Raw genomic sequence first — 18,210 nt, forward strand, 5'->3', positions numbered from 1 at the left:
ATTAGTCATCAGAATTTTACTAGCATCATTTGGTATAAAAGACCTCAGTTTTCTAAAGTTGTATTTTTTACACAAAGGTGGGTAAATATTTTCTTCGTATTTCTTCATATAGAAGACAAGCAGTAATGAAATGGTATTCATTTTTTATGTTACTGTTAAAAAGTTGACAGTCATCCTCATGGCAAATACTTTCATATCTTCCCGTGTTACCTCTGATTGGCAGGTTCCCCATTCTAAGCATAGTGCTTATATATATATATATATATATATATATATATATATATATATATATATATATATATATATATATATATATATATATATATATATATATATATAATCGCTATTTCCCAACAATTCCAGATATTTTTGACAAGTAAATTCTAATTTCAAGGGCAGTCTTTCCATAGACTTAATCTCATCCTGCAGCTTTTGCCTAAAATATCTTAACATCTCTGGCTGAACAATCTAAGAAATGTATTTTCAGCATTTACGCACTGAGTACACCAAACATTGCCAAATCCAAATGTAAATAGAAGCTTTTTAACATTGTTAGCCTAGCAGTCACAATCCCCCCCACCACACACACACACACATCTTGACTGTAAATCGTAGCATTGTTTAGGATATCTGTCTTCTGGCAGTTTTATAATTCTTAGCCAATATTTCAAAACAGGTTTATATTTTATACGCTGCATACTAATTTTTCCTAATTCGTTATATAAGAATGTCTTTGGAGTAGACTTAGATGTACCAAGAATATATTTCCAAAATTACAAATGAGCTTTTTCAATATCATTGGCATCGTAAACCCCCCAAACCTCAGCCGGACAATTAAGGATGGCAGCTATGTTTGCATCAAACTGACAAAGTAATCTAGTTACGGGTAATTTGCCAAATTTTCAAAGACTTTGCTTTAATATATGCATAGCCTTCAGCGCCTGCAAGGATGGAGTTTTCTGGCACATATACCAATAGTTTGTTTTTGAAGAAAATATGCATCATAAATACTCATAATATGATTCAATCTTTTCCTCCGTATGTCCATAGTACCACGTTTCGTAACTTCTGAGATAGCCACCTCTGCGAAATACAACCACTCTTGTTTACCACTCCTGTTTTTCACTTTTAGCTTCCACTTTAGGCAATATTTACGCAACCTATTTAGCATATTTTGCAATTAGTGAGCAGTGTCAGCAAAGGTAATTAAATCGTCTGCATATAACTGTAAAAATAGTTCTAAGATATCTGCAGACACTCCTTTGCTTCCTTCAGGGTATCAAATCGTTATAAAAAAAATAATACAGTAAAGGCTTTAAAATACAACCTTGTCGTACGCCACATGGCAATTAAATACATCAGTAATACGATTGTTGGCATGCTTTTACATCATTATAAACTGTCCTAACGATTCTTAACATTTTTCCACTAATATTTTCACTAACTAGCTTTTGTTACAGCAAACGTCTCTCTATCCTTTCAATGGCTTATCCATGGCCAATAAATACTGCATAGAATCTACCCATACGTTTTCTTAAATATTCACAAATTAATGTATATAATATAAATATATTCTCTGCTGTAGAATACCCCGCTCTAAATCCTGCTTGCTCTTTGCCCAGTAACTCGTTTTCCTCCACCCATTCATTTATCTTTTTATTTAAAATCGATGTAAACAATTTATCTTTTAATTTAAAATCGATGTAAACACTTTGCTTAATACAGGTAGTAGACAAATACCTATGTAATTGGAGGATTCATTTGCATCCCCTTATTTCAAAACTGGTATGATGATAGCAGTTGACCAATATTCCGGATAATATCCATTATCGAATAGTTTATTAAATAATATTGTTCATATTTGTGCTATTATGTTGCCGGTACATATAAAGAAGTCAATGGATAACGCATCTATTCCACCAGCTATGTCATGTTTCAGTTTACTCATTGCTGAGCTTCAGTGACTGTCCTATCTTCTGTGTAACTATTTTTTAAGTGGGTTAATAACACCTTTATGTTTGATAAACTCTGACTTTGTACCAGTATAGCTATTAAAATCACCTGCAATTATCATCTTATGGTTAGCATATTCCATTTTTAGGTGGGTTAAATCATTTTCAACCACTGCATATAACATATTCTTCTGAATGAATAGAGGAGTATTCAGGTGGCAAATAGACAAAACCAAAAATTAAGTTCCACTTCAGTATGCTGGCATTAGATGAAACAAATAAGCAAACAATATTTTTTGAGGCATTTTTGTCTCTTTATATACTAAAATCCTTGAAGAGGAGCTCAAGAAAAAAAAACGAGACTCCCCTGATTTTCTTTTAGCTGATTTTCATTTTATTCTTACGATATCTAAATTTTGTAACTACTAATATGAAACTGCTCGATAGCCTCTGACCAAGTTTTAACAAAGCATGGTATATTAAATTTTTCAACATAGTTTAATAAATTCAGACCTGTCTTCTCTTGAAAGTTTCTCACTTAAGCCAGATATATTCCATACCAAGCAACCTAACACATAATTAGAACCGTTCTCCTCATACACATTTTTTAGGCCTCTCCTATAGTCCTATCTTGTGTCATTTCTAACCTCATCAAATACAAGCAAGTAACGGTCTATTATTAGGTTGTCATACTTGTAGAAAGGGTGTTTTCCTTGTTCTACGCCGTTTTTCAAAGTCGGCTAGAAGTTGGTATGAGCTTTTCTCACTTTGAATGGAAAATCTTCAGCTACGCGTACGTTATTTGGCCTGCTAGCCGCCGCTGTATCTTCATTCTCAGACGTGGTCCTCGTGTTTGCTTCACGGGCTTATTTCCTTGTTTCTCTACTGAGCTACTCGACACTTTCTATTTGCCTTTATAATTTGAGATTTGACAATCACGGGTCTTGGGTTTTCTTTTGATCTCAGCCGATGGGCTCTTTCAACGTCTATCCTCTCTGAATATTCTTATGTTCTAGGACATTCCGTGGGTCATGGACAAGTTAAACCTATATATACTAAAGTCAAGGCTATCTCTGAATTCCATGTGCCTGTTAATAAAAAGCTACGGATGCGATTTTAGGTATGAGTGGATACTATTGGAAATTTTGTTCCAGTTTTTTTTTTTATAATTGCTGAACCTCTGACAAATTTATTGAGTAAGAAAAACAAGTTATTTTGGACTGAAAAATGTCAGGAGGCGTTTGACAAGTTACAAGCCATACTTAAAAGCGAGCCAGTTTTTATAGTTCCATATTTCAGCCAATCATTTAAATTGTCTATTGATGCATGTGATGTTGGGGCTGGAGCGGTTTTGATTCAAGAAGATGAAAATGGTATTGATCATCCAGTGTGCTATTCTTCTAAGAAATTAAATAAGCACCAAAGAAATTATTAAAAAATCGAGAAGGAATGTTTGACTTTGATATTGGCATTACAACATTTTGAAGTTTACATTAGTTCAGCTCCTTCTTCGATTATTGTGTTTAGTGACCACAACCCCCTTACTTTCATCGGAAAGATGAAAAATAAAACTCTAAGACTACGAAGGTAGAGTTTTTATTACAGGAATATGATATTGATATCAAGCACATCAAGAGAAAAGATAATTTAATAGCAGATGCACTTTCCCGTGTATAACAATGTATTATTTCATGTAACTGTGTGTAATTTATGAGAGTTCTTTTTAATCTCATATATAATTAATATATGGTAAAAAGAAAGCTTTATTATATAAATCTTTCTTTTTCATTATGGGAGAAGTGTTATGTATATTTGATTTAATTTATATTTGATATAATTTAATTGTCTGTAAGTTTGAAAATAATTTTATTTTTAATTTCTTTACATGTAAAAGTAATGTAATTTTGTTTACTAGGAATTTGATAATTTCCAGACATTAGTTTGACCTGACTGTTAGTCGTAAAAATCCGAATTTTGTATATTTTGCTGACACAGTTCCTGACCTTGATTGAGAATCCAGTGAACGTTATTTAAAATTCTTTCTTAAGGTGTGAATGTTGATAGTAAAATCGAGGTTGACTGGGACTACGTGACTTTAGACCTAAACACTTCTACGGTGTTCTCGAAATTCTGGAGAGTTGACCCTCATCCGGGAATCTGTTTTGCGTCTCAAGTTACTGTGTAACCTTTGGCTATAGAGAAATTAGTCAGTCTAAACACTGTGACTTAAAGGTGTTCTTCTTGATGTGACCAGTTTGTAATTATATTTTAATTTTTATTCAGATTGTTTGGATTCTAAAAGATAATTATTTTTCCTGGAAATATTTAAGAGCTCATACAAAATTCTTGGACAAAGACATGTATTTAAATTTTATTCGGAAATTCAAACATCGGACTAGTATTGTCTGTGGAATAGAAAAGAACTGTAGACACTAAATCACCATGCCGACTACAGAATACGTCATCGCCTTCCATTTTGGATTTTTCGTCGGGACTCGAACTCAAGTTTCATTAGAACATTTCATTACTAGGACTTCTAAAGTTTAGTTCCTGATTATTCTTGGATTATGTTTGGATTTGACTCTTAAAACCGTAAGTTCTATTTTTTTCTTCATCTTGGATGGTGTTTGTGCCAGGGAAATAAATGAATTGGTTATATTTTTCAAAGCTTGTTGTTTTCACTCTTTCTTTTGTTACTGTTTATTATTTTAAACACCTAACGTAAGACTTGATGCCATGTATAAAATATGACTTACTAGTAACTTTATGCCATGTATAAAATATGACTTGCATGTAAATTGATGTCATGTATAAAATATCACTTACTTGTAACTTGATGCCATGCATAAAATATGACTTACTTGTAACCTGATGTCATGTATAAAATATGACTTCATAGTAACGACTTCCTAGTAAATAGATGCCAAGTATAAAATATGACTTACTTGTAACTTGATGCCGTGTATTGTTTTCAAAGGTTTTGATGTGCATTTTAGATGTTTCTTCTTTCCTCGTTATACATTCGAACTAGCTAAAGTCCGAATTCTATTATTTCTCGAGGAAATCTCGGAAGTTCGAAAATCTAAGAACCTTAGTCATTAGAGAACCTCACTTACCCCTGAAGAGAGGCGTGATAGCAGTGTGATTCACTGCTGAAATGCTATCTGAAGTGTGTGAGTTCGAATTCAGCCATCGGATCTGCCCACACTGTTTGCCGTGGCGTGTGAAGGCAAGATATTTCACTCAACTCATCGCATCAGGATGTAACCTTAATGTGTTGCAATCCAGTAATTACCAAATCAAAAGTTATACTAGAAAGACAGAACAAAAGTACTCACTTGTAAAGTACTACTGTACTGTATTCTCAAACATGACTGTAAGTCGACTTCAAATATTTGTCAGAACAGACTAATGCAATTCTATAGAAGTTCTAGCTCAAGCATTCGCACACCCACGTCTTTTTCCAAATTATAGATTTAAGAGCGCTTAATAAACATCAAATAAATAAATAAATAAAATAAATAAATAAATAAATAAATAGTTACACGTAATAGGTTCTCATTCCGAGCGAATCAAACACCTGCGTTAAAGTGGCTTGGTAGTCCATGTTTTGACATATTTCCGACTGTCTCAGCATAAGAATCGTAGACAAATGAATGGTTTTTCAACGCGTAAAAACTACAATATTTGTTTCTCTAATCACACAAGGACCACACATTTAGAATCCCTAACTGCACATTTGTACGATTCCTTAGTAAGACTTTCGAAGCCGAATATATTAGTACTGCACGCCACAGAATATAAAACAAGACCCAAACACGTAATACAAAAATTTATGCATATTTCAAGTTACTGAACACGTATATCTAAAAATATCCAGAGAATTCCCTACGCTAAGAAACTGGGGGTCCAATTTACGAATTGTCTCGTGAATTCTGTACATTACGACGCTTGCTCCTATAAATTGGATAATTACTCGGGTTGATATATATCTTCCAATCACCGACTCCCCATAATCAGCAAAATAATCACTACAGTATAACGAAGCTATAAACGGAAACGTAAATGCAAATAGAACCCTCCGAAGGTTTGCTACAAAATAAAGAAAGAAGGAGTGTATGTGTGTGTGATTTGGATTTTTAGGATTCAAGTTACTAATTCAGTTTCCATGGTAAACCTATGCAAACACCATGATATTGAAAGTTCAATAACTTTGAATTCTGGGCGCTCGTAATCAAACCTATATTTATCAGCATAGGTGCATCCTTGATCAAAGCTTCTGTGCAGAGAAAAGGACATGAGCTGCGGCATTTTCAGTACCTAGATGTATTTGAAACATGTGCTTTCAATTCCGCACCAAACAGTCAGGTTGTAATTTCAGTGATGAGAGTTCAAGATACAAGACTGTTACAGGACTGACATTTTACCAGTAAAACAATGGTTCTATTTTTCAGTCACAACGGGGATAAACTCTCAAAAGATTTATTTTACTAAAATCTTTCATTATCAACCAATCCTTGCCAGCCAAACCCAAATAAATTATATCTTGTCTTAACCCATTTCCAATTTCCACATTAGTTCCCATTTTCCATACCATTAGTACCGTTAGTTCTTTAACGTATCTTTTACAATGTTTTAATCATATCGCTACTATGTCTGCAGTGTGACAGTTTATAGTGATGTCTAGCTCAGGCGGATCATGCGGCAGGCACGTGGCATCAAGTCCCACCCAGTCACATTATCCTGACACCAGACCGACCAGTCATAAAAATAACCACTTATTCCTCAGCTGTAAGTATCATTTTTATCAGTCTTTCATATGACACGGTGGAGTCACACACACACACACACACACACACAAATATATATATATATATATATATATATATATATATATATATATATATATATATATATATACACAAATACAAACTATAAATACATACATATCTATACATCTATCTATCTATATATCTATGTGTGTGTGTGTGTGTTTGTGTGTGTGAAGGTATCTCAGCGTATCAGATATCTATTTGCCATACGTGAAGGTATCCCAACGTATCAGACGCACGGTAATTATGAGATATTAAAAGAGGAAAGTCAAATAAACTTCACTTAGATCAATATAGAACACTGCACTGAAAGTCGAGTTTTGTATAGCCTAGAGAAGAGTAATGGTCTAATAAAACTAAATTTATGAATGACAAATTATGTTTCGTGCAATAAAAATCTGATTGTATTTGTGTTATTGCTAACAACGGGGCATATTTCATTAGCTGTATTATCCATTCGTCTCTAATTAAAACTTGATATGTGCTAAAAATAATCCAGAATAAGATCATGGAAAACCATCCCCTGTGGCTACGCTAAAACAAAATAATTGCATGCCGCGATTTATATCCGAGAACTGTTTCAGTTCTTAAGAGCCACTTTCCGCTTGATGGAAGAAATTTTATAACTTTCAAGAACTATTGAAGCTTTCTCAGCTTATACTACTCAATTAGATTCTATCTAATATTCTACTAGATGTAACAAGATAACCGGGTTGGATATCAGATTTGCAATAAAACACTTCTGATGGTGGTACAAATACAATGTTTAATGATGAATGGCTTGAATGAGACAATAATTATGAGTAACACGTGCGTGTATAAGATCCAAATATTGGACAAATTAATATAATCCACACGAAACTAATAATGCAGCAAATGTAAATACAGATAAGCGACCTTAAACAGTTCAAGGACAAAGGTGAATGATTCACAGCAATTGAACACGACCTAAAAAAAAGTATGATTTGCTCAAATAGTAAAAAATGTGGTACTTTACTCATATACCAAAATGTATTAACACAAATAGTGAAAAATGAAGTATTTTACTCAAATACTAAAATGATGAAAACAAAGGGACATATTTACAAAATATCTTTACAATCCCAAATCACTGGGTATTACAAACCCCCAAATTAGCTCACGGCTAAGAGATTACATGCATGGAGTTACACACACCGTCACCAGCACACTTGGCTACCAGTCACACTGGTCAATCAAGCAGTGAGTAGTCCAGGTAGTCACCGACTACCATTTAGTTCCTTGGTCAATCAATCAACGCCTACCGATCGATCAGCAACGCTCGATCACCTGCTACTTGACTAGTAACACTGTTCACTTTGCTCTACGGCTGCTACGGTTCATCTTTAAAGCTGCTCTGGTCAACTTATATGGTTAACACTACAGCTGCTACCTCGTCAACTCTGATCAGCTAAAAATACATCTAACACCATGCAATATACATGACACGGGCATATACGATAAAACGTAGTGACGTTTTATACGCTAAGCTATACAGATTACATTAGCAGCACAACATTACAAAACAATAAATATGTTCAGAAGTGAACCTACCCGTGCCCGATAAGAATCCTACGGTACTAAGCGTATCTTAAAAATGCAACTTTATATTTCTAATATAAATCTCTCGCTAAGTCACAAAAATAATAGAAAGTATTTGCATTATACTACATAAGCCGAACCTACATAGCACATATACAAATACAAACTTGGTAGCACAATACTTATAACTTATACATAAGAAATTAATAAATAACTCACATACCTCTACAGCTGAAGATGTGCAAATCCTTAAAGTAGATGTTGACACCTCTTAGCCCCATCCCAGCACATATAACTGGTTAGAGTTTAGAAGTGACATCCTGGTTTTTTGAAAATATTAAGTTGTGCGGTGTTTCATTTTCCACCCATTTAGTGTAGGTGTTAAAATAAAATAATAATAAATACATAAAGTAATTGAAACTCCATCAGGGTTACTCTCTATTTTATTCACCAAACTGCTAAGTTTTACGTTATCCCGATAAAGCTTAGGTAGTCATACTCTCTTCCATTGCCTGTGCTTGTAATGTGCCTAATTTCTAACCACTCTCGCTTAGAACGTAGGAAACTACTAACTTCCCTTATGATATTAAGTCCAAGGGAGGGGTTCCTTTCCTTCTTTTTTTTTTTCGTTGCTCATGTTATTAGTGACTCTGCCAGAGTTGTTGTGTCCTTATGTTGTGCATTAGTGTGTTGTGCTGTAGTAGCTCCCCTTTAGATGTAAGGACGGCTACATCAAATGTATTGTAGCTGTTTGTTCTTATCTAAACCTAGTGTATAAAAATGAAATTTGAAAAAGTAAAGTATTTAAAGCCGAAAATAAAATATTTAATGTTAAAAATAATGAAGTATCTAAGTGCTTTGTGTTTTGTTTAGTGAGTACGTGTGTTGCGTATTGTTATTAGTGTTTCAGTTTTTCTATATGCCTTAGCATATTGTGATATAATTGTGTTCAGTCTTCTTGTTCCACGTTGGTGAAATTCTCGATCACGCGGACGTGATGGAAAACACTGTGTTAAGTCGTTTTACATTATCAGTTCTTGGTTGTATGTTGAGATGCCACAATTTTAGAGGGGAGAGTCATTCCCTTCTAAAATTTTAAAATGTATTCAAACTATTTAGGTTAGTTATCATTAAAAGACTATTAATCAATAAGTGTTGCTTTGGTAAATTGAAAGTAATTCAACCGAGCTGAGTTATAAATAGCCATTAGTTTGCAGTAAATTCCAAGTTGTAATAGTATTTTTATCAGATTCCACAGTGTTTAAAATAAGAAAAAATTAACCTTATGGCTTTTGAAAGTAATTCATCAAACTCTTCGTCTAACAGGTTCTTTTCTTTAGTTTGTTTTGCTGACTATCCGGCTCCTCCTTTATTGTGCGTTTTCTGGAGGTTGCTCCGTTACAGAGTCTGTGCTAAGCGGGGTATACTTCATACGAAGTACCAGGGAATCCATTTAGTGATTCCATTTTTTAAGAAATTTCTTATCTATGTGCATCCTTCATATTTGTGCGTCCAAGTCCATTTCCTTTCCTGGTCTGGAACATTTCTTATCTCGAAAACATTAGTATATATCAGAGTCATTGTTCATTTCGATTTATGTTCCTTTTGGTTGAGTTGTTTATTTGTTTTGTGGCCTATTCCTTGTTGAAGTTACTAGCAAATCAATCTGAAACACAACTTGCTGACGCGACTGGCTTTGGTGGGAAAGATCTCCCTCCTCTGCCTGACATTATGTCTGCCGTGGTAGATACAGATTTAATCTTTGTTAGAATGCCATATAAATAGTCCAAATTTCTGGATCAAAGTCCATTTCTGTTCTCGTGTTCTTGTCATGATATATATATATATATATATATATATATATATATATATATATATATATATATATATATATATATATATATATATATAATCCATGTCGAATCACTCTCATATGTTGAAGTCCTTGTTCTTTTCCATTTCTGTTCCGTGGTTTGATTTGTTTGTTGTTTTGTGGGTTTTCCCTCGTTGGAGGTACTAGTGATCCAGTTCTTATCCACAACGCAAACACACTGGACATGGCTGGAAAAGATCCTAAGATTTCCTCCATTGCTTCTGCCAGACATGTTCTTGTATTGCTCACTGACAAGACGTTTCGTAATGTGTAAATTTAGTCTTAGTGTGATACATTTATTCACAGACGATGCCGCCATACATCGTCTTTGCGCTGGAAGTATTCAGTTCTTCCCATCGAAAGCACTTAGCACGAGTGGCAAAACATGAACCAAACTCACTGTTTCGAAATATTGTACAATATACATAAACCACCCTCGGGTATCGTTGTACACAAAACACGAGTACATGTATGTAATAACTTAAAGGATTTATACAATTCCATGGCACTTGATTCGACTATTCCATTAGATTCGACTGCCAAAGTGTGTTTGATTACTACAGTAGAGAATCCCTAGATAAGACACATTATTTCAATAGCCTTTTTGTGTTGCAGTGCCATAGGTACATCAAACTATATTTTGTTTCGAATCGGCGATTTGTGGTTTTGAGGGTTTAACGGCATTGTTTAGCACAAGATAATATGATAGGCTATATAGGACTTCTTTTTGCTGAGGAAGAACCACCGATCCACGCGAAGCCACTGACAAGCATTTTCACATACACACGTTGGCTAAATCGAGACTCGAACTCACACATATAGAGATGGACTGAGAGTGCTCTGTAAGATCACTGGGGCCCGTCTAAATCGGTCGAAGGAACATACCTGGTTAATCGATGATAGGTCACAATTTTGAGGATTTATAGCGATATGGGGAAATGTACTGCTAAGCAAGTCCATTGGTTTAACATGTGGGACTGACTCTTTGGGGACAAATGGGAATTTAACACGGGCATGGTACCATGGTCTCTAAAGGAAAGTTTAACATAGCGGGGTTTTCTGGCTTCAAAATGAACCTTATGTTGAAAATATCCATATGTTTGACATATACGTTGACTGAACAATACTTACGTTTAAATATGCCCCATATGTAACAGTCTGTAAAATGTGTCCATCTTTCAGTTCCTAGATATATAATGTGTAGATATATTTGCATGTGGGTAATTAGCAAGGTCAGAGGGCTGGGCAACGGAAGGGAGATACGTGGTATAAAGGTAGGTAAGTATGTAGGTGTGGTGGTCAATAAATAGATAGTAAAGTCATCAGTCAAATAGGAGATTTAGTCCATCCATCATGACAATCGGACTCGGGACGTCTGTATGTCTGAGAGAGAGAGAGAGAGAGAGAGAGAGATGTGGCCAGCAGCAGCAGTTACGACATTCGCTATGGCAACTCAGATAACAAACAAGGCTTAAAGCCGTTGCAGATGAAGTTGTCAAGTCCTAAATGTCTTTTTTTTCTTCAAAAGACAGAAAGTCCCATTTTATGGTCCACCTAGATCTCTTGGAAAACATATACTATTCGGATGATTGCCGAATGAAACAAATGTGTGTGTGTGTGTGTGTGTGTGTGTTTAGACATCGTATTCATACTTGTTTAACAAGTCAACATTGAGAGGCGTTTCCATTTGATATATTCTAGTGAACAAGAATCACATAAAAAATTTCGAAAACACATACAATTCTACGTTTTTTTCTTTCTTTTTCTGTCTTTCTTTTTCGAGTTATATTTCTTTTAAAGGGATTATTCAGCTGATTCTTCTGCAACTATTGCTTTAAATGTATTTACTGGAAGTGGGTTCTTTTTTTATTTCTTCTGCATCTGAAGTTCCTTCCTTGTTGAAGCTTTGGTTTACTTTCTTGTGACATATTGTAGGCTGATGTCAGTTTTTGGCTATTATGACATCCGTCTTTACGTTTGTTTCTATTATCTATTGTCTTGGGGAATTCTTTAAGCTGACGTTGCTGATGTTCTTGAACCCATTGTCCTTTCTTTTCACAATCGTCAGATTTTCTGATGCTTCATGTTTCATTATGCACAAATCTACTTATAGTTATTTCGTAGTTAAGAGCACCTCGGATAATGTTAATACGTATGATGTAAAATTACGACTATAGACTAAATTTTGTACAAAGAAACTGCCTGTCTGTTGTTTAAATGTTACGCAACAAACCGTCCGTGGTTAGATTCAAAGGGAATTCTACAACCAAGCCGTCCAGGTAGGGCCTCTTTTGATTGTTTTTGCAATCAGTCAATGATGTCATGAATGGCTTGAAAACAAATCTCGGGCTTTGGTAAACGGAAACCCGAGACTAACAGGTATGTGTTAATTTACCCCTGGGCAGCTTTCAAAGAGATCAGACCGTATCCAATCGAAACTGAGATATTCAAATCTAGGGCATAGTCTCAATAAGCAATTTGTTCGGACTACGTCCATTTTCCCATCAGTACATGTGCGAACGTCGCCAGATGTTGATCATAGAGAAGTTGCGAGGTATTAGACTGTACTCCGAGTAGCCGACTTGTGCACTCGTTAAAATTCGGGAAGGAATTCTAGTGAAATTCTTAGTTTGGATTCCGAACAAAGTTTCTTGAGGTAACAGTAGTTAAAGGGGATACTTTACGGACAATGGGAATTAGCATTACAGGGACCCCTGGGTCAGATTACGGACAATGGAAATTTAACATGGCGAAAAATCGTGGGTCAGATTACGGACAAGGGGAATTAACATGGGAATAAATCGTGGGTCACTTTACGGACAAGGGGAATTTAACATGGCAATAAATCGTGGGACAATCTACGGACAAGGGGAATTTAACATGGGTTTTTTTTTAAATTTTAAAAAAAAAATTTTTTTAAAAAAGGGGTAGGCAATTCAAAGACTATCTCTTTTCGAGAAATATGGCTGGCCCTGAAAAGGGCCTTTGGGTTTTCTTCTAATTTCTTCTTTTCCTCCACCAAGTTCTTATTTTATCTCCTACACTCTTCTTCTCTTTCTTTTTTTTCTTCTCCTCTTCTTTCTTCTCTTCCTCCTCTTCTTTCTTCTTCTTTTCATTTTCTTCTTCTTTTTCAATTTTTTCGTTCCAATTGCGTATTCTTATTCTTTCCTCTTCATCCTCCTTCTCCTCCTTGATCTCTTTCATTACACCACTAATCTTGTCCTTTGCTTTCCTTAAGTTATTAATTTCCATCTTCACACGATGGGGACTATAGGAATAATGGTCTTCAACCAGTCTTAATAGCATCTGTTCCATTATTCCTAAGTTGTCTAAAACGTCTTGCAAGGTTTGTATTTTGTCCATTTGGTTTGACGCCATCTTCTTTGTATTCTTTGCAGAATGGTTTGAACAACTAATACTGTGGGTTCTTATACGAAAAGCGCGAACGTGAAGGAAAACATCCCCCTAAAACATAAAATGGATCTTACCTAGATCATGACCCAACATCGCGCCGACGTGAAGGAAAACATCCCCCTACTTTCTCATTTCATATAATATAACCCTAACTATACTCTCCACATTTGCTAAGAAACCCATAATCTACTATTCACACAAACATACCTGAGCTCTTACAAACACATACACTTCCACTATTAATAAAGAGTTAGTGTTTATTTTCACACTACTCTACCTACACACATTGGCAAATTAATAGTTATTTCTTTTCTAGAGTATTGGGTAGCCCTGAAAAGGGCTGTTTTGTTTGGAACTTCATGGACACCTGGTTAATGGTGGCACCTTCCAGGCCTGGCGCCACATACACATCTTATCCCCCAGTTACATTTTACCTTTTGGGGGGAGAGAGCAGAGGCAAGATATGTCGCTTCAGAATCCCAATTTTCACTCTCTGGGATTCTGAAATTTTTTCTTCTCTCCTTTTCCTCCTCCTCTTCTTTATATCTTCTTTCCTCCTCTTCTTTTTTTCTTCTTTCCTCCTCTCTTATCCTTCCCTCCTCGACAATGGCTTCAGCGGCCAGTTCATTTAATATGCGCCTGGCATATTCCAGATGCACATGAAGTTCCAACAGTTTCTCCAGTCTCGTGTTCATTTTTGGTGTTGATCAATCAACAAGGGTAGCTGGACTGCCGAACGAGTTTCAATTTATACTGAAAGCGCGGACGTGAAGGAAAACATCCCCTAAAAACATAAAATTCATCTTACCTAGATCATGACCAAGAAACAACAACAACGCGCGGACCTAAAAGAAACACTCGCTCACTTTTTTATGCTACCCATCACTTCAATAGACTATCCACATTATCACTTACAAACACAATCACACAAACACACAAACTCATACCCTCACATTTTTTAAGAAAGAGTTAGTGTTTATTTTCACACTACTCTACCTACACACATTGGCAAATGGATCGTTATTTCTTTTCTAGAGTATTGGGTAGCCCTGAAAAGGGCTATTTTTTGTTGTTTTTTTTTGCTATGGCATTCTTTTTTAGTTTCTAAGAATGCGATGTCCTCTGAGGATAGACTTTCTGGCGATAGGTCTGCTTCTTCGAAAAGAGAAGAAGAACTCTTTCGTGTCGATACGGCAATCGACAAAGCCTCTGTCAGCTTCAGGTTGCTGCTGCTGTTGCTGTTGTTGCTGCTGTTGCTGCTGTCTCTGAAGTCTGTACTTCTCTGTCCATTCTTCTTTCTCCCTGTTCATTTCTTCTCTGAAGAGCTCTTCTATCAGGTCTTCAGTGATTTTTAACATTCTCACATTCTCTATTTCTTCTGGCTTCGGTATCAGACTGTGTCTGACCCTATGCAAATTCACGTAGGCTTCGTTGAGCTTAGCTAGTTTGGAGCACATCTTCTTAGGAGGATGAGTCGACAATGGATGGTTAGACTGGGAACAAACCGGTTCTTAAAGTTAAAGCGCGGACGTGAAGGAAAACATCCCCCACACGGTTTTTCGAGCCGCAACATTCATGAGAGGGATAGTAAGAAATGAAAGAGCATCAATCCAACATTCTTCTAGCTAAACAAAAGACAAAGACATTTTTTCAAAGCACAACATTTTTTTTATTCAAAAATCACTTAACACTAAACAACAACATTTTTAACAATAATCCAACACTATAACATCAAACAATTTTTTTCAAATTACAAACATTTTTTCTCAATATACAATCTACTTTAAACAAGGCTGACAACGTTGTGAATGAAATCGTGATTTCCACTGTTGGAAATCATTAGGCCATTGATGGACACTACGTTTCCTAGCTTGAGACAAAAGATAAGCATAATGGTCACAAAACCATCGATCTACTTTCACATCGTTTCTAGCAGAAGAACGAGGATCGAAATGAGTCACTAAATGTTCTAAGGAATAGCCCAGGCTGCGATGATGCAGAAAATACACACAGTACTGTCCACACACCAAGGAATCTGTGCCTTGTAATTTCACATTATTGAATCGGGTGGTTTGAGCATTTCTTTTCATAAAGTCGATGATATCGTCTTCCAAAGGGGGCAATCCGTACGAATCGAAATATTCCACACATCCTTCTTGAGGAAAGTAGACGGCTACCCAGTGGGTTCCTGGGAGATGACTGTCGTCCGTGTTGATCACGTAAGCTTGATGGTCTTTAGGTTTGCGATGAGGGAGTTCATCTTTAGCACAGACGACAGGATTCCAAGAAGCCGTATACGAACTGTGGTTCAAAAGGTAATGAAGTTCCCAGGTATCCATGTTTTTTTCTTCTTCACAGGTAATAATAAGTCGTCAATTCGATCCTGACTTTTTGCTTGAAAATGTCTGACGAATAAACGGTTATTCGTTCTGTTTCCTCACTCTGATTCAGGAGAGCTTCGATACGATGGATCTCTTGAGTGGTTAATGGTGGACAAGAATGTTCACGCAAGTCTTTATACCACTGGTGCAACACGTCTTTGTTCGAGATGAGACTCCAAGCTTCGTCCAGATACTCGTCCAATTTTTCTTCTTGACTTAACATTAGGCATTTATCGTGTTGAATTTGACTGGGATGATCGTTTTGACATCCATAACAATTTTTCTTGATCAATTCCGTCATTTTGTCGACCAAGTGTTTGGCAAAACAGGAGACTAAATGGGCTTCTTGTTCTGGCCATCTCGATTTCATCATGACAATTTCTTCGTCTTTGTCTTGGGATTCTCCTTCCACGGTCTCCTCACATTCCATCTCCAAACTTTCTCCACTAGGTAAAGAGGGATAACAGTCTTCCATGGTTTCTAATAATCTAGAATGACTTCTCTCAAACTGTTGATTTCTATGGTATTATCGAATTCTGCATACAGGATGACGTTCACTGTCTGTTTCAGTGTTTCTGCAAACTGAAGTTCCACACGAATCTGGCCAGATTTTATAGGGTGGAAATGTCCTTCGTCGCTGCCTTGGTCTGGAGTGAAATCGAAAGCCCACAAAGCATAGCCTCCTGCATAATCTTCGTACTCAATGCCGTGACTGGTGTTGGTTCCTAACTGGCCGGTGGCTTCGTACAGGGACAAGTACGATCTCAAGTAATTCTTCGCATCACCAAAGTCAGGTTCGAAAGGTCGGGTACACAAGGTCTTGCCATCCCTACTGACTTCGATTTTCTTCACTAAAAAGTGTTGAAAGTTGAAAGGATTTTCTTTGATGGCTCCGTTGAAGGCTGAATTCGAGACCATACCAAGGATTAAACGCTTGGGTAGCTGTCCTTGAAACAGATGATCTTCGGTTATGGATTGCAGTCCAGCAGAAATGGTGAAGGTTTTCACTTCCACACGTCGGATCGGATACTTGGCGGTCGTTCTGCTCAACGTTTGACTGATGTCGTTACCTACTTTGGGTAACACTTCCACGCGTCGTACGTAGAGTTTGGCCTCCTGGATTATGCTTTTAGGAGCCTTAGCAGGATCAGCAGCCTGCAAATGGAAAGCGGCACTGCTGCGATTCAGTCTCAAGCGAACATTGACCCCGTTCAGCAAATATTTCTCTTGCAACCACATGTCCAAATGCAAACGATCCATCAGTTCTAAACTTTTCTTGTTTAAGATTTTTTCTTCTCTTGCCTCAAAGCCGGAATTGCTTCCATCTATTGTGTCGAACTTGCCCGCTACGTCAGGTACCCACAGCACACAGGCATTGAGATGACTATCCTTGGCATCTGTTCCGTACGTCAAGAGATTTTCCAAGTAGGCACGGTAAGGGTATGTATCCATGCTGCTGCTGACTAGTTTGTTATTCAAGTACAAATCCACTGAGCTGAACAAGGAATGCATGAAATTGTTGACGGGAGCTATTTCGTCAGCGTCATCTACTCCACCATTATCTTTTTCTAGAACTTTGACTTTCAAGTACAAGTAACTGCTATTCAGATCGATGTAATCTTCGGGCTGTCCCTTGATTTCGAACTCGATGGGAGCGGAATCGGTCAGTGAGGAGACGGGATGAAATTCCACCCATTGAGATTCTTGCATCGTCATCATGGTGGGGGGCATGGCAAACAGATCCAGTTCCGTCTTGGAACAGGCGCAAGACTCTCGGTGCATCATTTTGTTTTGTGTCTCAATAATCGAAAACGTCTAAGTCTCGAACGGTTCTTCTTTTCTTGGCCTTTCTCGCTTGAAGTCTGGTGAAAGGGTGTTTTCTTCTTCGTCGTCTCTTTCTGCCTTGTCCTTGCTGAATGCTTGACTCGGTAGCGTGCAGGGCATTTATAGGTGTCTCTCGTCGGCCCAAAATGTCTTTGCCCGTTTGCAGCAAGACATTTTTGCCTGCCCTCATGAAGGCTTCTTTAGGGTTTTGTTTGTCGATGATGACATTTTGGAGAAATTCTTTGCCTTGTGTCAGTGCTGCATCTTTCAAGGCGTGCAATCCTCGTGTCACCATCGGTTTCAACACCGGGGCCACAGAACGAAAGGCCGATTTTAACATGTCTCCTAAACCGTGTCCTCGCTGTCGAGCCACC

This window comes from Sinohyriopsis cumingii, unplaced genomic scaffold (assembly GCF_028554795.1).
Source record: "Sinohyriopsis cumingii isolate HCF-2022 unplaced genomic scaffold, ASM2855479v2 utg001176l, whole genome shotgun sequence".
NCBI classification, from domain to species: Eukaryota; Metazoa; Mollusca; class Bivalvia; order Unionida; family Unionidae; genus Sinohyriopsis; species Sinohyriopsis cumingii.